The following is a 17,848-nucleotide window of genomic DNA, read 5'->3' as shown; positions in this document are numbered from 1 at the left end:
TGAAACAAAGCCCTGTCATCCTCAGCAAAAAACTATTCTCCCTTTGAGGAACAGCCTTTGCCTTCTACTGGCCTTAGTAGAGACTGAATGCTTAAGCATGGGCCACCACATTACCATGAGAAGTCCCTTCACCACACAGTATGTGCTGCCACAGAGCTCATGGAATTCGTTGGTCTATGTTCCACTCCCCCATCCTGAAGCAGCAACATTGCTTTCCCTATGAATTTATATTCTGCTGGCCCCAAATCCTTAGTCCCAGAGGGAGGAATTCTTCTACTAGGAGACACAATGATTCTGTTCAACTAAAAGTTAAGACTGCCACACAGCCAGTTTGAGTTTCTCACGCCTCTGAATCAACAGGCAAAGAAGGAAGTTGCAGTGCTCACTGGGGTGACTGATTCTGACTACCAAGGAAAATTGTACTACTACTCCCCAGCGGAGGTAGGGAAGAGAATATTTGGAATACAAGAGATTCCTTAGGGCATCTCTTAGTATTACCACGCCCTGCAATTAAGCTCATTGGAAAGTTATAGCAACTCAATCCAAGGCAATACTTCTAAATGGCTCAGATTCTTCAGGAATGAAAGTTTGGGTCACCATACCGGGTGAAGAACCAAGACTTGCTGAGGTGCTTGTTGAAGTCAAAGGGAATACAAAGTGTGTAGTGGAAGAAGGTAGTTGTCAACACCAGCTCTGAGCACGTGACCACTAAAGATTAGTGTTTTCCTTCTCTCTTAGTTTTTTATTATGTGACATGGGATACATGAGATGTACTGACTTTTTAAAAAAATTTTTTAATGTTTTTTATTTATTTTTGAGACAGAGAGAGAGAGCATGAGCAGGGGAGGGGCAGAGAGAGAGGGAGACACAGAATCTGATGCAGGCTCCAGGCTCTGAGCTGTCAGCACAGAGCCTGACACGGGGCTGGAACTCATGACTGTGAGATCGTGACCTGAGCTGAAGTCGGACGCCCAACCGACTGAGCCACCCAGGTACCCCTTAACTTTCTATCATTGCAATTAATTGCTGTTAATTTTACATTGCATTATTTAACTTAAGGAATATCAAATTCAGTAAACATCACTCAAGGATTTACCTCCTCTTCTAGGGAAGGGGTTATTTCACTGTTGGTTAACACTGGATAGTTGGAATGTGGTAGGCAGAATTATAACCTTGTTATTTTATTTATTTGGAAAAAAGTATGGTTTAAGGGGATTCATATGAGTTCCAGGTTGACAAGGGGTGGACTTATGAGAGTTAATTTTATTTGTCTATGTGACTAGGCCACAGTGTGTCCAAATTAAACATTATTTCTGGATGTGTCTGTGAGGGTATTTCTATTATGATTGGTGATGATTTATGATTATGATTGGTAGACTCAGTAAATTATCCTCCCCCAAATAGTGGGCATCATCTAATCCAATGATGGCCTGAAGAGGACAAAAAGTGGATGAAGGATTTACCCCCTCCTTGCCCTCCTGCCTGATTGAACTGGGACATCAGCCTTCTCCTATCCTTGGACTAGACTATTAGATTTGTTTCTCTGAAGAACCCGGATTCATAAAATATGCAAGAACATTATACTTTTAAGGCTAGCCTAATAATATAAATAGGTAAAAAAATTAAATAGTACTATGGTGCATTTCATGGGAAATTAATAAGATCTCCTGCTTACGGTCATGTACCTGCCCAGCCCCTGACTCCATTATCACTATTGACTTGCCTGTTATTTCAAATTTAACAATTTCAGATCTATTTCTTTGAATCCATTGGTACACCTCTAGCATGATTATTAAAATACAAATGTAGCAATCTGTGATACTTCTCTTAGTAATTATTACCCTGGGAGTAATTACAAAGGGCAGCAACCTCAGAGCAACTTAGAGTTATGGGAGCAGAGGAGTTTGATAGAAATGCTGAGTGTGTGGAGTGCAAACTTTGTCTCTATCAACATTTTCCTGGAGACCTGACTCTAATTGTTAAAAATCTGCAAAAGCCATGTCACAAAATGATGAAAAGTGTTCATTCTAGGACCAAATTACCAAATTACCAAGGTTTGAATCTGGGCTAAAACCGTTTCTACTTGTGTGAATTTGGATTTGTTACTTAAATTCTTTCTCACCGTTTCCTCATTTGTAAAATGTGGATGATACTTTACAGGGTTATTTTAAATATTGACTATATTAATAAGCAAAAAAAAAATATAACAGTACACAGCCATTTTAATGAAGAAGTGTTAGCAAGTTTCAAAAAGTAGTGAATATGGTGGATGTTTAGTAATATGTACATGGCTTTAGCTACATATGGCTTAGACCGAAATTTGCCAAGAACATAAAACCTTTATATGTATATTTATTTATTTGTAGTAGTACTTTCTGCAAATGCATTCCTAGTAATAATTTTTCTGGCTAGTTTTACCTATGTTTATAAATTTGAAACTTCTATATACATAAAAAAAATCTATGAATACTTACCAAATTATGTTTAAGTGTGCCATTTTAAGATCTCACTATGATTTGAACTCCACAGACTTGTATAAATGTGGGCATATGTTCCCGTCCCTTTATGACATATTAAACATTTTTAATTTAAATTTAACAGTTTTCAATTAATTTAGCTCTTATATTTTCATGAAGCTTTCATCTACTTAGAGATAAAACATGTACTCTACATATGTTTAATTATTTCAAATTCCAAGAAATGCATAAATTTTATGGCACCATAAAATGTACTTTTAATAGTTTTTATTATTTAATTATACTGCTCTGTATAACTGAGAAGAAATAAAGCCAACAAGAATAAAAAATTTTCTATCACTTCTCAACCATGTAGGTTTTAATTTTTACTCTTCATCCAAGTGCCATATCATAATTTTATTTTTAAAAAAATTCAATAATACACTTACAATTGTTATCTACAATTACTCCAAGGCATTTCTGAAATTGGTGGTGGTTACATGTAGAGTATATTATTAATAATTTTTGATAAAGTTGCCATATTCTATGTTGGTTAATGAGGTTTACGGCTACTTTTTGTGTTTATAACAAATCTTTTTCTTCTATGAAATACCATAAGTAATTGTAATGGATAATTTATCATGTACATTTATTTCATATTACTTTGCTTAGATTACTATGTTTATACTGTGTTTTATACTTTGACTACTTTTACTATATCTATTTTACCATATTGTATTTATATATGCATTCCATATTTACCCCAGTTTTTTCTTGTATTTCATGACTGAATTGTCATATAAATTATCCTCAGATTTAAAGATTTTTCTTTCTGTAATCAGTATTTCTATATCTAATATGTAAGCCTATGTTTTTCAAGATCCTAAGCTAAGGTTAGGTGAGGAAGTGGAGCCATGTTGGGGTGCAGACAAATGGCTTGGGGCCAGTTAACCACTTAACTGTCACAACCAAGAAGCTGTGAGGAAGACTAGTTAGGCACTAATTTTCCTATTAGGGATATGAGTAAACAGACACAAAACAATTTAATAATTTATAAATTTCATTCATGGCCTGCTTGGATAATCCAGGATAAGCACCTCTTTTTAATAGCCTTAACTTAATCACATCTTTGCCATGTACAATAATATTCACAAGTCCTAGGTATGAATCTAAAAAATCTCTTTTTGTGGGCCATCAATCAGCCCACTACATGGAATGACCCCATCAATCAGAAGAGATATTACATAGGGGAAGAAAATCTAGCAATATGTTGTCTGTAAACAATTCACTGAACCAAAAAGGATACAAAATTCTGAAACTAAATCGTTATAGACACAACAGGTAAATATAAGCCCCCAAATAACTCAATATAGAAATTTTAATATCAAATGATACATTATTTAAATTAAAAGTATCACAAGTAGTAATACTTTAAATACATGTAAATAGAAAATGGATTCAGAAATTACAACTTTATGGGGCGCCTGGGTGGCTCAGTTGGTTGAGCGACCGACTTCAGCTCAGGTCATGATCTCATGACTCGGTTCGTGAGTTTGAGCCCTGCATCGGGCTCTGTGCTGACAGCTCAGAGCCTGGAGCCTGCTTCAGATTCTGTTTCCCTCTCCGTCTCTGCCTCTCCTGCACTCTTGCTCTCTCTCTGTCTCTCACAAATGAATAAATGTTAAAACAAATTTAAAAAAAAGAAGTTACAACAACTTTAAATTGTTAATATATAGCCCCCAATTTTATAAATACACAACTAAAAAGTTGGAGAGGGAAAAAGAACAAACCATTATAGTTTTAAATTCACCTCTCACAAAGAAATATGCCAATCACATAATAAAAAGAAAATCTATATACAAATATAATAATGTTATTAATATGCTTGAAACCAAAAAAAAAAAAAAAGGAACAGAGAAACTTTTTTAACTTGAACTAGTGTGTAAATTAAAAATTAATAACAAACGTGATTTTTTTCTTTTCCTTTTGTGGGAAGAGCATTTAACATAAGATCTACTTCTTTTACAAATTTTTAAGTATGTGTAATATAGTATTATTAACTGTAGGCCCTATTTTGTACAGATCTCCAGAATTTATTTATCTTGTAAAACTGAAACATTGTATCTTTTGATCTACATTTCATTTTCCCCTCTGTCCAGCCCTTACTAACTACCATCATACTCTCTGCTTCTATGTGTTTGTCTACATGATTTAAAAAAAAATTTGTTTATGTTTATTTATTTTTGAGAGCGAGAGAGACAGAGCATGAGGTGGGGAGGGACAGAGAGACAGGGAGACACAGAATCTGAAGCAGGCTCCAGGCTCTGAGCTGTCAGCACAGAGCAGGATGTAGGACTCAAACTCACGGACTGTGAGACCATGACCTGAGCCGAGGTCAGATGTTTAACTGACTAAGCCACCCAGGAGCCCCTTTTCTAACATGATTCTTAATGGAAACCTGCTAGAAATATTTCCCATGACATCTGAAACAAGGTAAGAATTCTTACTATTGCCATTACTAATAAACATAGGATTAAAACTTATAGTCAGCAAAATTATCTTTTTAATAAGATATAATAGTTATAAGGATTGGTATAAAAAGTCAAAGTGCTGTTATTTGCAGATGATATGATTATCTACATGGAAAATTCAACTAGATCAAGAGACATTTATAGAACTATGAGAAAATTTAGCAAATAGTCTATATGCAAGACTAACTTACAAAGCCATCTGTGTTTTTCTATACCATCAACAGTCAATTAAGAATATAACAGAAAATGAGATATTATTCATGAGAAGAAAAGACAATACAGATGGATAACATTTCTTACCAAATACTAAGGCAAAACGACAATGCCATGCTTTAAGCAAAATGGTGAAACTGACTGGCATAGGAGCTTACAAGTGAGAGAGAGGCAGAGGGAGATATTTTACACAGATGCATAGAAGAGAAAGTGATATAAACATGGATTGAAGAGAGATGTGGCCATGAGCCAAGGAAAGCTATAAGAGGAAGGAATGGATGATCCCCTAAAGCCACCAGAAGGAGTGTGGCCCTACTGACACCTTGATGTCTTTCATGTTACTTTGAGAAATAATTTGTGAAGTGAGCCCCAGCACCTTTGAAGAGCTTTTTGCTATCTCTTTTCTGTAGGCCAGAAATTACAGTGGGATCTGACTTCCAGTGAACAGTGATCCTTATATGAAATGGGGATAACTGACACCAGGGTGGCAGGGGACCAGGGGCAGAACTCAATCACCAGAGACAAGGTGGGTCTGGTTACCAGAATGGACAGTGAAGTCAAAGCAGTAACCAGAATAATTGAGAGATAAGGAGTCTATAAAATTCTTGCTTAACAAAATGTAATGGAAAAGGTCTAAACTGAGTAACCTGAATCACTGAAATAGAGAACGATGTTCCCTCAAACAATACCCAGATGTGAACCAGTTTATAGACCCAGAACTACTTAAATGAAGAGAAGGCCAGCTTCCTTTGAGAAAGAATCCAGCTACCCTGCTCAAAATGGATACCCTTCATCTTTCTCCCAGCCTTCTCGTAGGTTTACTACAAACTGGGGAAAAGGATATCCAGATTTTTCTGAGAATTACTGGACATGGGTTCTGAAGTGATACTAATTCCAGGAGATCCATGTCATTGTGGTTGATTATTCAGAGTAAAGTTTATGGAGATCAAGTGATGAATGGAGTTTTAACTCAGTTTCCTCTTACGCTGGGTCCACTGGATCCTCAAGCCCATCCTATGGTTATTTCTCAAGTTCCAGAATGTATAATTGGAATGAACTTACTTAACAACTGCCAGAATCCACACATTGGCCCCTTTACCTGCAAAGTGAGGACTGCTGTGGTAGCGCCATGTGGGAACCACTAGAACTGCTTTTTTGGGGGGATAAATAGTAAACCAAAGCTATATCACATTTATGGAAGTGTTTCAGAAGTTAATGCCACCATTGAGGACTTGAAAGATGAAGAGGTACTGATACCCACCATATCCCTATTCCAATTACTTTATTTGTCCTGTGCAGAAAACAGATGGATCCTGTAGAATGACAGTGGAGTTTTATAAAATTAACCAAATGGTGACTCCAATTGCAGCTGCTATTCCAGATGTGACTTCATTGCTTCAGCAAATTAACACATCCCCTGGTACCTGGTATGAAGCCATTGATCTGGCGAATGTGTTTTCCTTGATGTATGGTGCTGAAGAGCACAAGAAGCAGTTTGCTCTTTGGTAGCAAGGCCAGCAGTATACCACCATTGTCCTCCCTCAAGGGTATCTCCAGGCCTGTGTAATAATTTAGTCTGTAGGGAGTCTGATTGTTTTTCCCGTTCCCAAGATATTATACCAGTCTGTTGTATTGATGATACTATGCTGATTAGGCATAATGAGCAAGAAGCAGCAACTACTCTAGACTTATGCTTATAACATTTGCATGTTAAAAGGTGAGAAATAAATTCCACAAAAATTCAGGGGACTCTCACCTTCGTAAAATTTCCCGGAGGACTGCGGTGTGGGGCATTGTGAGATCTCTTCTAAGGTGAAGCATAAGTTGCTGCATCTGTTCCCCTTCTATAAGAAAAAAAAGAGGCAGTGGCTAGTAGGCCTCTTTGAATATTGGAGGAAACATATTCCTCATTTGGGTGTTATATTCTGAGCCAGTTAGCAAGTGGCCTGAAAGTCTGCTCGTTTTGATTGGGACCCAGTACAAGACAAGGCTGTGTAACAGGACCAGGCTGCCATGCAAGACGCTCTGCCGTCAGGCTGTAAGAGTCAGCAGACACTGAAGATCAGATTACTAACACATTTATAAAGAAGTGCTCATCCCCACTAATAATTAAAGTAATGCAAATAAGAAGGCAATAGGATACCACTTTATGGACACAGACTTGGCAAGGAAGGGAAGGTCAGATAACAAGTTTTGATAAGGATGGGGGAAAAAGAACTATGACTATCTTGCAGTGAGGAGTGAAGCATAGTGGGGCGCCTGGGTGGCTCAGTCAGTTAAGCATCTCACTCCTGATTTTAGCTCACTCTTGATCCCAGGGTCATAGGATAGAACCATGTTGGGCTCTGTGTTGACTGTGGAGCCTGCTTAAGATTCTTTCTTTTGCTCTTTTTCCCCCTTTCCCCAACTTGTGCACTCTCTCTCTAAAATAAAAAAATAAAATAAAATAAATGAGTGAGGCATACTTAGACAATCATCTATCTAGAAGGAACTGTGTAATTATTCAAGTTAACTATACCTATGACTATACCTGTTCAAGTTAACTAAAACCTATGACTACCCTATTATGGGTATCTGTCCTAAAAACATATTTGTACTGGTCTGTAAAAAGTGTATTTGCACAGTTATTGCATCACTCTTTCCGGTCAAAGGGGTTGGAGACAACCTAGCCTCCTATCATTAAGGGAACTAGAGAATCAAACGTAAAGGATGCAGTGTTAAAAGCATGAATTTAAAGGTACTCTCAGACGTACCAGTAGATCTCATAGAACATATTGTTGAGAGTACTGGATTAAAAAAATAATGAGCTTCATAGCAAGACCTCATTTCTGTAAATCAAAAATACATACAAAGACAAAGGAACATGATATATTTTAGAGGTGCGTATATCTAAGGACATACATCAAACACATTCAAAACCATATCTGTGTAAGGGAGGGATATATGACAGGGGAGTCTGGATAGAGGGGAAAGAAGAATAATTAAAACAAAGCAAATTATAATTGATGACTGATCATAGTGGGCAATAATCTGAAGAATCGGTCAATTTAAATGTACATATCTCAGCACAAGTAGATGAGGGAAAGACAGAAAGCAAGATATAAAAACTACTGTTACAGATTTTAAAATTGATAGCATATTTATATATTTAGTAATATGTGTTAAGGTTTTTTTAAATGCCTATCATTTACCCACCAATACATTTAGAGCTATTTATCATAAGAGAATAAGGCTCTGGACAAAGCTTGTGTTATGCGGCATTCATCAATGCACTATTCACAAAAGTGGAAGGATTAAGAAATCTAAAAATACATGAATATGGGATTAGTTAATTATTGGTGAAATAAAATATAGAATACTTGAAAGCAAAGGTTACAAATTACATTGTGGAAATACTAACACAGGGAAAAACATAGATTTTATTTTTATGTTAAAAATCAGATTACAAATTAGAATATGCAGAATATATATACATGTATATAACATGCAAAGAGAATGACTGAATATATAGAAATAAAATTCTGATAGTTTTTTCCTCTGAGTTATGAAACGAAACAAACATGTATTAATGATTTAATAAAAAGAAAAAACAACTATTCTCTGAAAGAAAAAGGACAACTCTTTGATACATGTATTTCCCTTCAAAAACCAGTAATTACTCGAAGATATAATAGGTCTAGTTACCTAAATACTTTTATAACAAAGAGTTAATTTTATTTCTTCCAAGTTATTTTCATTACTGTGCAACTTCAGACATTCATCTTTTTAATAGTTTATTAAATACTCACTGCATTGTCTCTTACATCATGTGGATACTAAGGGATAAAGATATCTCTACCCTAGAGAAGCCCATGGTAGAGACATAACATATTTGTAAACAGACAAATTAGACAATACTACAAGACAAAGACTCAATATGCAAACGTGGCCCAAGTGTTTTTGAATCCTAGACACATATTATTGTGTCCTGTGTGTCCTTGCCTGTGAGGCAAAATAGTATGGAAATAGAATAATCTGAGGAAGATTAAGGCTGAATCTGAGATAAATCAACCTAGTTGTGGGATTGACTGGTTTCTTTTGGGAATGGTCTTCCAGATCAGAGCATCCAAAGGTATCACTTGGTGAAAGATATATAAAAGTATACAAGTCTTAAATATAGCAAAGGTAGTCACCTGTTGAAAAGTTTTAGAAAATGTGCTTTGGTAGAAGTAATACCCAACCAGTTCTTGAAGCTCTTTGGAAAATTTTGTGCTCTCAAGTGAGAGAGCTTGAAAAGGCAAACACAGGTGTAAAGACCCCATACATGTTGGCTGTAGGGTATAAATTAGAGGTCAAGAGAACCCCCTTGCTTTAGGGAATGAGCAGATACAGTGTGCTGAGTACAAAGGTTGGAGGCATTTGGGTCCACTCAGGGACATCAGACACCAGGTCTGTAGCAAAGGTTTGTGTTGATGTTTGTTTCATGATGAATAATGTTTCAATTTGGATGCTATTAATACAAATCAAAGGACATCAATAAACATGTCTGAGAAAGGTGATTACTTAAATGATGCCCTACTATCTTCCACATCTTGAAAAAATCCCAAACCAATGAATGATGCAATCGGAGAACAGAAAATACACTATTTCATTTTTTCAACAGGTTGACAGTAAGAATCACATAACAAAGAGACTCTTCTAAAGGGAACATGTGTTAGAGTGACTTTTTTTTCTAACAAAAGGAAAGTGGTTTTTGCATTTTCTAAGTATAAGATCTTGGCAGTTGATTTGGGCTGTTTTTTGTGTGTGTGATTTCTTTTTTGACTATTTAAGAGGAAGCAATATTTTCTTTTTGTGGAGTATCTTGTTTTTAGCTAAAAGTCATGTTGATGTAGTACTGCAGAATAAGGTGTATGCATGTGTCTATCTCCAAATACAGTTCTAGCCATAATCTTTCAAGTCCCCCTAAAACTCAACCTCCTTCATTGAAACTCAACTCATTGAATTTAACCCTAAATGGTGTTATCAAATTAAAATATATGCTATTATATAGCATATAAATGCTATGTTAGTTAATTTTAGTATATGGTCTTCTGTGGGATTTCTAAAATTTTCACTTGATTAGCTTTTTTTAAAATAAAACCTTTCAGGGTTTCAAGATTATTTTTATGACTTATAATATGCATAACACATCTTCAAAATATATTAACTCTTGAAATAATTTAAGATCCATGCATTACATTTATGTCAGTTTACAGATCACACTCAAGTATGCTGATTTCAGAGTTTTCTTTGGCACTTAATTTAAAGTTACAACATTGGTCTTCCAAATCTGACATTTGTATGATTGGTGGATTGCACTGCAATTTTATTGACCTTTATCTTGTTTTTGTGCTCACTGGCTCATCAGATGCCATTCTGTCAAAAAAAAAAAAAAAAATTAACCATTTCTCTCCTTATCTGTCAATTAGTGAATCTTTTGCAAGAGGCTTGCTAATCATTCATCAATAGTTCTTAGCTTGGCTGTAGCCTTCAACTCTCTATAACCTTATAGCCTTCAGGGAGCTATTTGTCTTTGCATTTCCTAATCTTGTGGATTTATATACCAGTAGACCCAAGGGCGACTTCTCAGCCCCAAGGTGGGAACACATACTTTCTTATTTCTTTGCCAAAGCTGCCTTTTACTCCCTTTTAAAGCAACCATTACTTTCTATATTCTTTGAGGATCCTTTTCTCAAGAGTGGCTTAATTTTTCTTGCTGCCTCTAAAGAAAACCTATTGCTAACCCGCTACTAAGTCCTGCTAGTATAAATTCTGATCACCATGAAGCAGTATTCAGGGAATGACACATTTATTTTTAAATGGAATGTTACAAATATTCTGGATTACTGAGAATCTCAGCCCTAGTGTCTACTTTCTGATTTCTACTTCACTTAAGAAGATTTTCATTTAAGAGAATTTAGCTTAGAAATATGACTTTTGCTTTCTGTATTTAAATGTGAATATAGTGTTTACATTTTTCTCAAGTCTTTTATTTACCCTCACCTTGAACTAAGATTTGTTTATCAACTTTTTCTATTTATCTCCTTTTTCTATGAAGGTTCTTTTACTCAGCAATTGCATGCTCCCCCCAAACAAACAAATCATCCCAGGACATTGAAGGTTTTCTAGGTTCTAACAGGTAACTTAGACTCCCAAGGATATTAAGACGGAGTTATCTCACGTTTTCGGCCCTTTGTCTTGCTTATGGCAGTCTTTCATGTCTCTTTCATGAAACTGTAAGCTATGTGACCGCAGACATTATGTCTCAATTAGTGCTAAATAACCCAGTCTATGACATGTCACAGACTATATCTATATATAAATATATAGATATAAAGAGATGTATTTTATATACATTTATTGAACAATTGGAAGACTGAACGAATGTACCATCCATTTTGTTGGCCAACAAAAATCCTATTAATCCTTTACTAAATTTGTTCCATCTTTCTAATTTTGCAGGTTTTAAATCTAAAGGGAAATCACCTTATATAATGAATTTGAGTAACATTTATTTTTAACACATTACTTAATCATAATAATGAAAAATGAAGTCATAGACAGGTTGAATTCTTATTTCATTAGCATCTACCAAACTGAGTATTATTCAAATATAACATTCTTACTAATTTTATGAAACCAAAATGGATAATGAAAAGATATCTTCAGCTGTTATTAATGTTCCAGTTACCGAAGTGTAAAATTTTAATGAAAGTCTTCTTAGGAAACTTTATGTAAAAAAAAAAAAATAGGTATACTCAATGGAAAATGTGTGAAACATATTTAATGTGTTAAGTAGTTAAAACCAGTCTACTGTCAATAACATGTTTTAAAAAAAAAAAAAACTTTGAAGTACATTATGTATAATTGAAAAGTTTCAATTTCGTACCTGTGTGAGGAATTCTCAATTATTTTTCATATTTTTAACATAAAATTACTTTGTAAACTCCATTAAATTGAAACCTTTACATATTTATGTTCTTTATACTCTAAAGTTTTACATAAATATCCATCCTCTAAATAATGCCATTATTACCAGAAAACTTCTAATAAAACCTTCCACACAATTAATTATCCATCTACATTGCTCATGCCAACAATAGTTGGTAGGCATTGTAGACTCTTCCTTCCCTCTTTCCTCCATTCTTTGATCCTTTCCTTCCTTCGATCCTTCCTTCCTTCTTTTCATATTTATTGAGGCCCAAACTACTTGGGTTAAGGAACTGGGTAGAATTAGGGATACAGTATTGTACAAAACTGACACGGTCACTAACCCTTATGAATGTTCCAGTTTATAAAGGAATGTATTATGTTAATCAAAAAGCCATACAAAATTTTGAAATTTCCTTAACTGTGCTAAATATTATGAGCAGGGAGTTTCATGGATCAATCAGAGGACATAACAGAGAAATCTGACCTAAATAGAAGATGGGAGAATATTCTCCTGGGGAACTGAAAGTAGAGCTGAGATGGAAAGATTACAAGTAAACTAGGTGAAGGGAGAGGGAAGAGCACTCCATGAGCAGAAAGCAAAGGGGAAAAAGTTAAGGTGACCGCAGAGCAGGTAATGTTTCATGGAGTTGGAAAAGGCCAAGATGACTGAGCTGAAGAGAATGAAGAGAGTGTGGTACAAATTAAAGTAGGAGAGAAAGGTAGGGTCATGTGTGAAACTTTCCACTGCATGCATGTTTAGTATGTTACACCTAATCCTCAATAAATGAAGAGAAATTGAACGGCTTTAAACAAGAGAGTGAGGGACACACATGCGGCTACTAGCCCAAAGGGTGATTTTGTATAAATTAGGAAAAGGGGCCCTTTCTCAAGAACATTTTGCTGACATCTGCTGGAAAGTTGTCAAACAGTTATGTAAACCAGAATAATGAGTGAAGGATTCCCTGTAAAGTTGTTCAAAACACAACCTGCACAACTATCATTACCAGGTCTGACTGGAGAAGACATTGTGAAAACAGCATTATATCTAAGAGAGAAGAGTACAGTAGCTGAGGCTAGAATAGAAGCAACCAAATAACTGAAGGCTATTGCAATAGGGCATGAGCAAGAGTAACAGGTTTGGACATAATATTAGGGATGGGAAAAATGAATTCCACATACAATCAGAAGAAAACCTTAGCAGGACAGCGTTGCTTACAGACATGTGGAAAAGAAGGAAAAGTTGTCCTCACGGACAACCCTTTGCTTTCTGGCTCACATGAGAGCATCTGCCATCATTTATTATGACAGGATACACTGGAAGAGAAATGGCTCTGGGGGAGAAATGAGGACGATCATTATTTCAATTCTTGGCTTGTTAGTTTGGGGAGATTTTGAAGCATTAAAGTGGTGAGATCAAGAGAACAGTGGAAATACAAATGTTGAGCTCCCGGAAGAAATCTCAGCTGAAGATAAAATTGCAAATCTTTGACCTCTAGGTGAAAACCAAAGTTGTGTGTTTTGAAGACACTCCCTTGTGAGAGAATCCAGGTTGATAAGGATCAACCTTAGAGGTTGTGGAGAAGACAATTATCCTTTGAATGTGGCAACAAATAACCATAATAAAAGAAGTATCACCAAGTCCAAAGAAAGAATGAGTTTAAAGAAGGAAGGAGTAGCCAACTGTATTCAGTTCTACTGACACATCATAAAATGGAAAGTTTAGAAAAGCTGTCTCCTCTTAACTTTTTCCAGGACTGTAATTAGAGTGAGGGAAATAAATTGATCTAGTTTGGAGTAACCCATTGAGTGTGCATATAAGAAGTATATGGCAGCAGGTAAAGACCATTCCTGAGAAATGTGATTGAAAAGACATAAACAGAAATCAAGGAGGCGTAAGAGTATAACAGTAATTAGTGCCTATATATTTCATTTGCCTGTTTTTGCTATTATGTGCATTGAATGTGAGATTTGCCAGCATATTTAAAAGAATATTTTCACAAGTTTCACTTGTTTCACAAGTTTTCACAATATTTCCACAATATTTTCAACCTTCCTGAGTCTTGTATTAAATATTTTATATATTGGATTACATTATACTCATTTTAGAATGGCAAATAAATGAAGGTTATCGAAATCAGAAGGAAATAACGAACAAATAGGATTACACTTTGAAAAACTGTTAGAATGTCAGGAGCAAGAGGAGAAAAGGCAAAGTTTTTATAGAACATTTGGGGCATCATAGATTATTTTTCTCATAGCAGTTTCTTTTTCTGCAGTCATAAGATATAAGGTTGGAAAAATAAAATAAGCTTTACCAGTTCAAAGTTTCAAATGCCAAGCTTAAAGATGTATAGAAGAGTCAAGAGAAGAATGAGGCTAAAACATGAAAGGTGGGGTGATGAAGAGATTCCTGCAGTTCACACAGCTGTCAAAATCATCATAATGAACCCTCACAATCTTGGTGTAATTCTCAGGGATGCAAATGCTTAGAAGCTGCCAGATCTCCACTCACCTGATGGTGTCTCTGCTCTTGTAAAGGTCAATAAATACTTTTGTGAAGCTCTTGCTGCTACTCCTCGCCCTTCTCTTGTGCCTGTGGTGCAGCCAAAATTATTTAAATAGCTCCTGAAAATTTAAACCTGTACAGGAGTTATCTTAGGCTGTGGCACGTGATACTCATAAATTTAGTGACTCCTACATTCTTCTACAAATGCAAATTTAAATATAAAATTTCAAATGTATCAGTTTTCTTTAAATATGTCTTAAAGTATTATATGCTCATTATGGAAAAATGTTTAAATAATAACATTGTAAAGGATCAAAAATTAAAAACCTGTATTTCTACCATTAAAGATACTCATAGTAGAGACCATACATGGGAAGATCTACTTTTTATTCTCAAGGCAATTATATTTATAATGTTTAGATAATAATAAATACAAAAATTGCATCCTAAAATTTTTATAGACATAATGAAATACATGCCCATCTTTCAACAATTATTATTTCTTCTCTCTTGATATAAGCGTGTTTAATATTTTGGTGTATTATAATAGAGTTCTCAGGGAAAAATTATAAACATTATAAAATTATAAAACATAGTGCTTAAGAACTTGGTTGTGTTATTAAAAGAACTTTGTTTCTACTTATTAATGTTTCTCCTTACTAAGTAGCCTAAGAAATGTTTCTTTAACACTCAGTGACTCATTTTCTTTTTTTCTTTTTTTTTTTTAATTTTTTTTTTTAACGTTTATTTATTTTTGAGACAGAGAGAGAGACAGAGCATGAACGGGGGAGGGGCAGAGAGAGAGGGAGACACAGAATCGGAAGCAGGCTCCAGGCTCTGGGCCATCAGCCCAGAGCCCGATGCGGGGCTCGAACTCACAGACCACGAGATGGTGACCTGAGCCGAAGTTGACGCTTAGCCGACTGAGCCACCCAGGCGCCCCAGTGACTCATTTTCAATACAGTCGTAGTTCAGATATGAAGACAGCTTGGTTATATGTCAGTAATTACAAAGAATAATTTGATATCTTCTCATTAATGGTATAATTTCATTATCTTTGATTTTATCCTTTTGTATGAAAGAAATATCTCCCTTTAATTTATTACTTATTAGTTAAGTATTGTGCTTTCAGTGTAGACATTTGACAATTAAATCTAATTTTCTGAATCATTTATACATATTACCTATCCATCTTTATTTTGAGGAGTTTGTCTTCTTCAAATTAAAAGAAATTCATATCCTTTAAAAATTAATCCTTTGTCAGGGCGCCTGGGTGGCTCAGTTGGTTGGGTGTCCGACTTCAGCTCAGGTCATGATCCCATAGTTTGTGAGTTCAAGCCCTGGTTGGGCTCTGTGCTGACAGCTCAGAGCCTGGAGCCTGCTTCTGATTCTGTGTCTCCCTCTCTCTCTGCCCCTCCCCAGCTGATACTCTGTGTATGTCTCTCTCTCTCTCTCAAAAACTAAACATTTTTTTAAATTAATCCTTTGTCATATGTATTTATATTGCTTACTGAGTGTCTTGTTTGCATATTATACTTAACACTGACTCACAAATGTTCCAATAGTGAAATTAAAATATATTTGACTACAAATATATATTTATGTATATATAGTATGTGTGTACATAATTTTTTTTTAATGTTTTTATTTATTTTTGAGACAGAGAGAGGCAGAGCATGAGCAGGGGAGGGGCAGAGAGAGAGGGAGACACAGAATCCGAAGCAGGCTCCAGGCTCTGACCTGTCAGCACAGAGCCCGACTCGGGGCTTGAACTCAGGGACCACGAGATCATGACCTGAGCCGAAGCCGGACGCTTAACTGGCTGAGCCACCCGGGCACCCCATAATTTCCTTTCTTGAGCACAGAAGGTTCTTCCCACCGACAAATCATATTAATAATCTCATTTGATTTACTGAATGATTGAGTCATTTCATATTTCACTCTCAGATCCATTCAGAATTTCCTTTAGTATTTGGTATAAGTAGGTATCCAACTACATTCATTTTCACTTAGGTGAACCATTAATCCAGGAACTTTTCACTAAAAATTTGCTAGAAATTTTAGTTTCCTTTGTCTATTATATACATGCATCTAATATGGTCTATTTATTTTTATTGTTTTTTCCAGTAGGTCACACTTTAATTATTATGTTTTTGTACTATATTTTATTCTCTGGCAAGCCTCTTGATGATACTCTTTTTTCTGATTATCTGATATAAATTCTTGTTCATTTATTTTTCACATTAACCTCAGAATCATTTGTCAAGTTTGGGGTGAAAATATCCCATGGTGAGCTTGAATTGATTTTGTCTTGATTTATTAAATAACTGGGAAAGAATTGAACTCTTTATAAAAAAAGTGTTTTCTCAATTAGTGGCATGCTGATTCTTTCCATTTATTCATATTTTTAAAAACTTTCCCTAGCTAAAGGTTCTCTATCACTTACAGTAATGTAGTACTCTATTACTAATTAACTTTTTTTTTATTAATTAAGAATAGATGTTCAGTTTGTCCAATTTTGTTTGGGTTTATTCATTTATTTACATGTTTTCTGAGGGCCAATATAGGCCAAGCCCTTAGCAGGTACCCAATATGCACTAGAATTTAATTCACAATTAGTTCCTGCCTTCATGGAACTTACTGAAATTCGGTGAGACAGCCAAAATAAGGTAAGAAATCAAATCTAGAAATAAATGACCCCAAAATTTAAAGCATTGTGAAGGAATAAAAAAATATGCTGCAATAATGATTTTGGTAAAAGTTGAAGAAGAGTAAGTGGGGAGTGTACTCTAATATGATGCTCTGGGAAGTCATTATTTGATAGCACATCTAAGCTGAGACCTACAGTGATTTAACAACAATCACAACAACAAAAACAGCCAGAACGAGAAATGAAGACAAACATATGAGAAATACGCTAAAAACCCTCATTGGGGGAATAATGTAAGAGTACACCCTTGGAAGTGAAAAGTGAGTGAAGTTGGGTTGTTATATGCCCAGCCAGGAGAAGAGGAGCTGAGTTGGGCCAGGCAAGTGAGGTCTTAGATATTATTTTATAAAACAAGGAAAGCCATTTGCTGCTTATGTTTCTGACTCTCCATAGCCAATCATTCAAAGAAGAAAATTAGTTTTGTCTTCAAAATATATCAAGTACCCAACCACAATTTATGACTTCTACTGACACCATC

The 17,848-nt window shown here is 35.3% G+C and overlaps 1 long non-coding RNA gene across 2 annotated transcripts in view; it reads right to left on the bottom strand.

Annotated features, from left to right (window-relative positions):
- Positions 1 to 8,960: 8,960 nt before the first annotated feature.
- Positions 8,961 to 17,848, bottom strand: part of LOC125933834 (uncharacterized) — a 45,737-nt gene continuing 36,849 nt past the window's right edge. For both annotated transcript variants that reach the window (XR_007461111.1, XR_007461110.1), the window contains exon 4: positions 8,961 to 10,597. This is a non-coding gene — a long non-coding RNA (uncharacterized LOC125933834). The remainder of the gene's footprint in view (positions 10,598 to 17,848) is intronic.

The sequence above is a fragment of the Panthera uncia genome (genome assembly GCF_023721935.1).
Source record: "Panthera uncia isolate 11264 chromosome A1 unlocalized genomic scaffold, Puncia_PCG_1.0 HiC_scaffold_16, whole genome shotgun sequence".
Lineage (NCBI taxonomy): Eukaryota > Metazoa > Chordata > Mammalia > Carnivora > Felidae > Panthera > Panthera uncia.
The sequence above is the reverse complement of the archived record's forward strand: the minus strand, read 5'-3'. Positions and strand labels throughout refer to the sequence as shown.